The following is a 10,062-nucleotide window of genomic DNA, read 5'->3' as shown; positions in this document are numbered from 1 at the left end:
TGGCTTCGAGGGCCAAATGTAATTAGGCTGCGGGCCACATTTGGCCCGCGGGCCAGAGTTTGACACCTATGCTTGTGTAAAACTGAGATCAAAATAAAGTAGAAAACGATGATGAAACAGCGACACAAGGCTGATTGTCCGATCGTAGAGGTTCTTTCACACTCTGAGTTTATGTTGGTATTTATTCACGTGTTCACTAAACTGCTAACTTTAACTAATCATACAGAAAACTGGTCATTTTAAACACACACGGGTATGACATCAGTTAGGCTGGTTCACTGCTGCATTACAGTCTCAGTAAACTGGCCATTCATACTGGTTAGTGCTCAAACGCTTGTAAACAGCACTTATTGATGTGTTAGTGATCAAAACCAGGTGAATGTAACCAGTTTCGTCTCTGTCCTGATAAACTGGTGACTTTCACTGGTCATTGTTCGGGAAACTTGATCTCTTTAGACTAAACTGGTTGCTCAAACACGCTCTGAAACTTTTAGGATGTACTAGTTAATAAACTGCTGAGTAAACTCTTAACTGGAGTTGGTAATTTCTCAGAAAACTGGCTGTTTAAACTGGTTGCTGCTCAGTTTAAACTGGCAGGTTCTCATTAACAGCTTCATTAAACAGGTTTGTTCTCTGGAGTGTAAATCAATAACTTGAACTGGTCACTGTTTCAGAAAACTGATTATTTAAACAGATTACTTAGATGAGTGCTGATTGGTTGAAAGTTTGTTCTTGGTAATATTTAGACCAATAAGTGCTCATTAAACCTGTAACTATGCTGCACTAGTTCACAAATAGCAAAGTCGGCAGAAGCTACAGCAGTAGCAAGAATGGAGGAGAGCTGGTTAGTGTTCAGTTTAATAAAAAAAACAGAAAATAATAATTTTGTAATTAAATTATTTTAATCATCGTTCTTCAAATTTGATATTTAGATCACTTATGTTACACTGGTAGGTTGGAGGTGATCTGTTTGGGACTTTTAGGCTGCACTGCCAAACTGACTCTTTGTTGTGCCATAAACTGGTTATTTACACCAGTTAGTACTAACCCGAGCACTTCTCTGTGAGATGGTTATTCAGGACAGCTAGTACTCAGTAAAGTTGGAAGTATAACTGGTTACTTGTCAGTTAACAGGTTAAAATGAGTTTGTCCTGTACATTGGTTCACTGGTAACTTTAACCAGTCATTGTTCATGAAAACTAGTTAAAGTGCTCAGTGAACTGGTCACCTCTCAGTAAACTGGTGGGTTAAACTGGTCAGTGAAGCGTCTCACCGTGGTGCTGACGGCGAGCGGCAGCAGGAGGAACGGGCTGCAGACGAGAATCACGACGCCCTTCAGCCTCCAGACCTGCCGCAGCATTTTCACCCGCAGAGGAAGAACTGACATGGCTGATGGTGGTGATGAAGATGAAGATGAAAACAAAAAGTCAGTGCTGAATGAAGCCGAATCGGTGCCTCGCAGCTGCGTCCTGCTCGCAGTCTGGCTGCTCCCGGGTTTCTCTCTCACTCTGTCTCCGGCACATTTGTGATGCATTTCACGGTCAACACTAAATATTAACTTTATGTGTTACAGCACACACACACACACACACACACACACACACACACACACACACACACACACACACACACACACACACTATCTAAACTCTCAGCAGAACAAACACTGAAGTGGAAATCAGATCCGTTTGCGTCAGTCTCACCTGTTATCTTGCTGCTCGGGGTCAACACATCCGATCACTTCTTCATCCTCACTGTGCCAGCACTCGGATGGATCACATGAAAAGCGGAGCTGGATAAAAGTTCAACATTTTTAAAATGTTTAAATGAAACAAAGGACATGTTGAAGAATAAAAATATAGTTAAAGAAAAGTACTGTCCAGGATCAATTTATTTTTTTTATCCATTAATGTTTCCTAACCAATTCGATTTAAATGAGAAAAAAGGATTAGATTTAAGGGGGAAAGACATCAGACTGAGACATAAACACAGACAAACATCAGTCAAAACCACGAAAGAACCCTTAAATGTCTAGATCCAAAGACAAGAGACACACAAACAAAGAAGTTGACTCTCCACCTTTTCTTTTTTTAGAACCAAAGAAGCATCTTAGGCTAAAGATGAAACATCTCCACAAACTTAAAGATGTCCGTCTGCTTTCTTTGTTCAAGCTCTTGAGACTACCATGACCTGGAGGAGTGAGAAACTACAGACATCCTGTGTGCTTACATAGCCTTTGTCCCAGACTTGATGTTCTTACATCTGCTTGTTGGACTTTGGACTACTTTCTAACCACCATTGGATGTTGCTTTTTATGCTTAGCTCTGCCTGTCTGTAGTGTACGCTTTCTGTCCCGTTGACTGTTGTTTATGTCACAAGGACATTAAAATTGTACTTACAGTCAAACTCCGGCCCTATTGATGCTCCCATCCAATGGCATTGAGAGAAATGGCACTGAGCCCCAATTGACAGTAGGGTGTAGTCCAAGCAAATATACACTGCTCAAAAAATCTCAATGGGAGAAAAGTCAGGCAGGATATCTCTACTGAAATGGACTGGGCAACGTGTCCAGCACTAAAGGGCGTCACATCGTTTGATGGAAAATAAAATGATCAAGAGGGCTGAATTCAAAGACACCCGAAAAATCAACGGCAGGTTAGTTCGTTTTGCTGAAATTTCATTGAAGCAACTCCAAAAAGTACCAGTTTGTTTGCATGCCTGACAATGTTGGGGCATGCTTCTAATGAGACAAGGGATGTTTAGGGAGAGCTCATCGTTGACCTCCTGGACAGATGAACTAAAAAGTCCCAGAGGTGTTCGACTGGATTAAGGTCTGGCGAGTGCAGGGGAAAGTCAGTGGTATTAATTCCTTCATCCTCCAGGAACTGCCTGCATACTCTCGTCACATGAGGCCGGACGTTCTCATGCACCAGGAGGAAACCAGGAACCACTGCATCAGCGCAGGGTCTTACAGTGAGTCCAAGGATTTCATCCCTGATACCTAATGCCATTCAGGATGTTGTTGCCTGAGGATGTCTGTGTCTCCCAACATGGATATGCCTCCCCAGACCATCACTGACCAGCACCAAGCTGATCATACTGAAGGATGTTACAGGCGTGGCTTCTCTGAATGTGCTCAGGGTGAACCTGCTGTCACTATGAAAAGAACAGGGCATCAATTCTGGTATTCTACGGCAAATGCCATTCGGACTCCACAGTGCCAAAAAAGGAGCACAGGGGCCATAAGAGCACATTGGACCCTCAGGCCACCCTCATGAAGTTATCTGTTTGGTCAGAGACATTCACACCAGCAGCCTGCTGGAGCTCCTTTTATAGCTCTGGGCATGCTCATCCTGTACAGAGTATATACCAGACCCACTGATGGGTTAAGGCCTTCCATGGCTCTGTCCAGCTCTCGTAGGGTAACTGCCTGCCAGCTGGAATCTCCTCATGCTCCTCAGACTGTTGGGAGACACAGCAAACCTTCAGGCAATGGCACGTATTCATGTGCCAGCCTGGAGAATTGAAACTACCCCCCCCCACACACACATTGACCAGATCAATATCCCAGCTTGATATTATGCTCCAATTAAACAGTGTTTCTAAAATCATGACCCCCCCTTTATTCCTGTCACCATGCTTGAAATCAGACGCCACAAGCACAGATGAAACTGAAGGACGCTGCATGGTCATTGGACAGTTGTCCGCCTTTTTGACTCCAATCAGACCATAACTTACAAAGTGATCGTTGCTGTACTCAATAAGACTTTAAACTAGTGACTGAGACCAAAAGTACAGACAAAGTGTTTACAAAGGTTAAGAGTCATTTTCTCTAAGATTTCCAATCAACCAGAACTTTTTTGTTCTTGGCCAACAGAGGCCTTTTGGTTATTAAAATATTTGCAGTTCAAATGAGTGAAACTAAACTAAAAATTAACATCATTATGTACAACTGAGTTTTTCTCTCAAACATTTCTTCTTCTTTTATAATTCCTGCCCTAAAATGACCTTCCTTGTTCTTCCTCTTCACTCCAGCTTTTGCTCCTCTCTCTCCAACTCTGATTATTTGTTCTGTCGTCCTCCTGCTGTGTTTCAGACTCAGTGAGACCAGCTGAGTCAGACAAAGGCCATCTGTCTTTGTAATTGGGGCAACACTGCATTACACAAATAAATATTCTCTAACCCTGACCTAATAATCAGCAGTTAAGGCCATGTCAGTAGACATGGAAACACCTTTTAAACAGTCTGGATAAACAAGTTAGTCACAAGTAGAAAAATTGGGTTCTGGCACATACATGGATTAAAATACAAGACACTGGTACCAACATAATGAAGTCAGCTGAATAAAAAACCCCAATCTGTTACTGATAAAAAGGTTGAACTAAACTATAAAAGACGAACAACACTTGTGACCGCAAGGTGGTTAAACGCCGCAGGGTCAGTAGATACAGGCTCTGTATGCTTTGCTTTTCTCATTCTGTGCATTACTTTAAATCCAGCACACATTCATTTGTTTAGTATGTAAAAGATGGATGTGTCACGGCGATTGAGAAGAGCCGTGTGGAAAAGGAGGATCCAAACGCAGGCAGCCGTGAAGGTGTGAAGGTGATTTATTGAACACGAAAATAAAGAGAGGCAAACGGACAACTAAACTACTGAGCACGGACAAGAACACGAACCGGAAGGAAGGAAGGAAGGAAGGAAGGAAGGAAGGAAGGAAGACAATGGTACATGATGATGCCGGCAGGGACCACACGGATGAAACATGGCAGATACACAGACAGACCAGCAACTACAATGACAGAGGACACGACTTAAATACACGCAGAGAAACACAGGGGAATTACACACAGCTGGGAATAATCAACGAGACGAGAGGTCAAACTGAACACACTCACATGAGACAGACCTTCACAATAAAACAGGAAACAAGCGATCACTACACGAGGACGCAGAACTAAACTCACACAAAACATGACACAAATCCTTAACCACGAGTGAACAGAAACATGGAACTTAAATAGTAACCAACAAATCACAAAGGTAACACAACGATCATTCAAGAGATAAACGAAAACATAATAAACTCAAAATGCCGGGTCGAACCGACCCAGAACCGTGACAGGATGAAACCACAGTGATGTCATCCAGTGGTCTTTGGACTGTTTGTTTTATGGAGATAAATGTTTCATCTCAGTTTGCTGCTCCGTTTGGTCCCATTTCATTAACAGCTAGAATCTAAAGCTAAACTAACTGTAGCATAGAGCAGCTCCAACACCACAGTGCAACATGCACGTATATAGTGCATATGTTCAGACAATCTGTGTGCTGTGCTGCACACCTGCACTGTTTTGCTACTGTCGTTAACTAAATGTTTTAATAATTTTTCATCACCTTTTAATGTTGTTTTATCCTTTTTTTTAGACTTTACTCTTTTTGCCAGAATTAAATTGAGAAATACAAGTTTTAGTTTATTTGGAGAGAAAGGTCACAGGCATGTTACATATGCACGTCGATTCAAATCAGTTCGTAGTGTGTTTGGAAAAATGACAGCTGGAGAAAATCTTTGGCTTCTGTCGCTTTTACGGTCTGCAGTTGGTCCTCTGCTGCCGCTCAGTGGACATAGGTTGAACTGCACCAAGCCTCCTTCAGCTTTTCAACATTTATCTGTTTTCAGTTATTAAAGTCACAGAGCAGATATCTGGTGTCTCACTTGGCAAACTCTTTAAGGCCAAAATGACCTGTCCAAAGAAAGAGTTTAAAAAAGTAAACCAGTGTCGGCTGGCGAACAACATAAGCCTGAGATCGTCTGTCCACAGCTCTGATCATTTATTTTAATCTGGATTTCAGAGTCTGTTTGACGAGTGTGCTGGTTTATAGTTTAAGATATTAAAAAGCAACACAGACTCATAGCAGCATGAAATGAATTTCATCCACTGGTTCATGTTCCTGAACATGAAATTCAGTGTTCATGTACCGAACTGCAGTATGTGAAAAACTGCTGTAACTCAGAACAATCGTGAAAGTGGACCTTTACATATGGACCCACATAAAATATGCAGTATGAGGCTTTGATGACTGCTTTGGAATTTAATTAGAAAAAAAGAAAACTTTAAATTTTGAGACATTAAATTTTACTCAGTTTATGTTTCATAGTAAATGTGGATTGTTGTGCCAAACTGATGTGAGTTCACACTGGTTCATTTTAAGTTTGTTGCATTCATTTTTTTCTCGCTTTTATTCCAACTAAAACGTTGAATTAAAACTGTTCACTGCCAACTCATCTGCAGTATTTCTTGATTGAGTGTGAATGTGATTTTGTCGTATCATATTCAGCAGATAAAACATTTGAAGCTAATAATATTATTTATTGTTATTCATTGATGTCACACTTAGTCACGGTCTGCTGTGCTTCACAGTGTTTGTGTGATGGCAGTGAGTGTTGTAGGTAGTTGAGATCACGCTGCGACTCTTCAGAGGTCCATACACGGGGGCGTCGTGTCCCCAGGATATGGGTGGTGTGTAGGGTGGATGATGGCTTTTTCTGCTTCTGTTTGGGAAGTGACTTTGTTCTAGCAGCTGCTTGTGGGGTCTCAACACCTTATAGGGCTTTGGAGTTGACGTCACGCCGCAATATATAGTGGGAGCGCGGCGCCACAAATAAAAACAAACACACTGTGTTGGAACGACGACGACAAGAAACATGGCTAAAAGCAGCTCAAAAGAAAACTGACGGTATAGAGACCGACTGCGTCCAGAGGCGAAGCAGCGGTACTTGAAAAAAATAGAGTGCATCGCAAATGTGGACCCGTATGAAATACGGCCGTGGAGTAAAGACCCCGACCACTTACCGCCACTGTCCTACCCTGATATCTTCACATATCTTGTTTGTGGAGTAAGCGCTTACACCGCGAACCAGTTTCGTAATTACAAGTCGCTGGAGGCGCACATCCAATTTACTAACGGCTTCGTGCAGATTTGGCGAATCGTTACATAACACGCATGTCTGCAAAGTCACTCCATTCGATGTTTGTTCGCAATTTCTATAACCTCCGAAACCACCAACGATAATATTATTAAGCTATAAAGAGTGATATGAACACATATATAGAACTTACTGGAATGAAAATGTTCGGTAAGTTAAGTGAACTGGATATCAGCTCGTCTCACAGCTGCTATCCAGGCTGGACGCCTTCTTTTTGTAACGCCGCCATATGAGCTGCCTCATGCTGCTTCCAGGTTGGCAAAGAATAAAAACACAAACCCTTTTTAAGCGTATTCCTGTGCTGGTTGTGCGATCGAACATTGCAGCCGACCACACAGCAAGTACGAACCACGGCTGTTGTGTGTGCTTTTGCTCCTTTGTCGCTTGCGCTTTGTTTGGACCCGGAAAATGGCGCATCAGGCCAAAATCCTTTCCACGCCCACCCCTGTGACATCACGCTCCAAAGCCCTATAAGTGTTGCTGTCCCTGAGGAGTGTGCTGATTAGGAGTGACACAGTGCATCCACACTTTATCAGCCTCATAGCCTTCACACGCTGTGAATACTGTGAAAAAACAACACGAAATTATACATTTTTTCAGAAGCTAACTTGTCTTGGAACGTATACACACCCAAAGTGGCGCGCTTTTACAGAAAACCTCCTCCCAAACACACCCCTCCAGGTCTCTCTGCCAATGTGAGCGTAGAAGTCTCCCAGAAGAACAACGCAGTCACCAGATGAAGCAGCTCCACTGCCCCACTCACTGACCAAACTGTAAGCAACCTTCTCATCCCTCAGTGAAACCTGCAGCATACCCTGCTCACTGCCTTTCACCAACTCCAGACCAGAACAGAGTCCAACCCCAGAGCTGGGCGTTGAGGTGAGCACGGGTATGTCTAGTGAAAATACTGAATATTAACTACAATACTAACACCATGTGTGTTTTAGTGTGTTTGACTCACATGGTGTGGGGCACCTACTGTAAACTGAAGCCTGCTGAACTGAACATTTTGTCAAATTAATGCCAAAAATGATGAAAAGAAGTTGATAAAATGTCATACTTGGATTCACATTTAGATACTTTATAGGAAAGAGTCTAACCTCGCTGACTGATTGCTTTCTTTTTCAGAGAAGCCACAGCACCCTGCGTCACACGCACTGAGGATGTAATAAGATTAACAACATGATCGACTTCTTTGAGAGCAGGATTTAGGTAGCTGCTCTGCACACAGATATAGGAAATGACAGAGGAAGGGTCGCTTCCTTAGAGTTGCATACAGAAACCAGCCCTCGTGTTTGTCTTTCCTGGGGAAATACAGGTCTTGCATCATTTGGTGCTTCGCACCCAGGGGTCATGATAGCAGCTGAAGGCTGACCTGAAAAGTGTGATGAAGAGTGACATTCATGTGGTGTTGCATCATTCTGAAAAATTTCCAGTTTTGAGCAACATAAGAAACCAAAAAATAAAAAGGGACATGATAAGTGTTTTCACATAAATGATTCGACTTGTTGTGGATTATTTCCTGGGGTTCACCAACGTCTACACCAGCTTCTACTTGTCATCACAGAAGCTATAGACCCTGTGCACGAGAAAATGCTGACCTCCTGTATTAAGACCTGATGTAGAGTTGACTGTTTCCGGTAGCTTTATTTTGCGGTCAATCGCTAGTGCGAAGATGGACCCAAAAAACACGAAAACAGAAAGATTGCATTAAGTGACAAAGAGCAGGAGGTGGGAACACCCACCACTGCTGTGTCATAAAAACATCACATGCTTAATTTTGACGTTTGAAGAGTGCAGATCGATTGGTTGCTTACATCACTCAACACAAGCAGAGCTGCATTACAAAATCAGAAGCACATCTCTGTACGGGGACACTTCTTGTGATTTAAACAGACAAATGTTCAGCATTCAAACTACAGGTGAACAATAGTCAAAGGTTCCCCGTTATGTTGATATCAGCTGGTCAAGTGCACACCTACACAGCATGTCAACAACAAAAAGCCACAGACATAAATAAATGAATGATTGCTGGTAGGGGTCTCTATATATTAGTATTTATGAAGGGTATGTTGTGATCTTCTTATGGCCTCTGACAGTGGACTCATGTCCGTGCTTGTTCTGCTAGACCTCAGTGCAGCACTGCAGTGGTTTGTATCATACCAATCTAATAGACTTTGTTCACATAAATGGAGAGTCCTCTTTAAACACTAAGGTTCTGGAGTTCCACAGGGTTCAGTGCTAGGACCAATTCTGTGTACATTATACATGCTTCCCTTAGGCAGCATCATCAGAAGCCATTGCATACACTTTCACTGCTCCACCACTCTGCATTTAATCATTACTTATTTTTCATCTCTGGCTCTCAGTGTCTTTTGTCCCGTCTTCCTCCCCTCACCACCGACTGATCGTGGAGATTGCTGGCCATCCCTGAGCCTGGTTCTGCTGGAGGTTTCTTCCTGTTAAAAGGTTTTTCCTTCCCACTGTTGCCAGGTGCTAGCTCACACGGGGTTTTCTCTCTATTGTTGTAGGGGTATACCGTGTAATATAAAGAAGCTTGAGGTGACTGATGTTGTGATTTGGCGCTATAATTGAATTGTGTTTTGCTGTTGTGGTTCTGTTGGCTTCATCAGGTAGTGGCCTTCAGCATACAATGGACTGGTTCACAGGTGAGTCTAAACCACCAGGAATGGGAATCAGCACCTCCAAGTCTGTTCACGGGGGAGTGGAGGATTAACCGATGGATTGGTCTGTGGTTAAGAGAGAGACTGCACACTTCCTCCAAAGGGTGCATGGGAGTTGCTGACACTTAGAAATATGGCATAGAGTGTAATCATTTAGGAGAAACTCAGAGTGGAAGTGCAACTCCATATCGAAAGGAGCCGGGTGAGGTGGTTCAGGCCTCTTACTCAGATGGTGGCTGGATGAGGCATTCTGTGAATGTTCTACCAACAGGAGGTCCCGGGGCAGACCAAGGATATGCTGGGGAGATTATATGTCTCGACTGGCGTGGGAACACCTAGGTGCCTCCCCACATGGGCTGAAGGAGGTGACTGAGGAGAGGAAGATGTGAGTTT

At 43.0% G+C, this 10,062-nt stretch overlaps 1 long non-coding RNA gene across 1 annotated transcript; it reads right to left on the bottom strand.

Annotated features, from left to right (window-relative positions):
• Positions 1-49: 49 nt before the first annotated feature.
• On the bottom strand, positions 50-2,391 carry LOC121813655. The gene is made up of 3 exons (XR_006053812.1): positions 2,080-2,391; positions 1,704-1,792; positions 50-1,389 (listed from the first exon to the last, which is right to left on the bottom strand). It is a non-coding gene; the product is annotated as an uncharacterized LOC121813655 (long non-coding RNA).
• Between the last annotated feature and the right edge of the window lie 7,671 nt (positions 2,392-10,062).

The sequence above is a fragment of the Haplochromis burtoni genome, unplaced genomic scaffold (genome assembly GCF_018398535.1).
Source record: "Haplochromis burtoni strain Fernald_Lab_line unplaced genomic scaffold, NCSU_Asbu1 Contig_2171, whole genome shotgun sequence".
In the NCBI taxonomy this organism is placed as follows: Eukaryota; Metazoa; Chordata; class Actinopteri; order Cichliformes; family Cichlidae; genus Haplochromis; species Haplochromis burtoni.
Note: the sequence above shows the minus strand (reverse complement) of the source record. Positions and strands in the feature narration are given on the sequence as shown.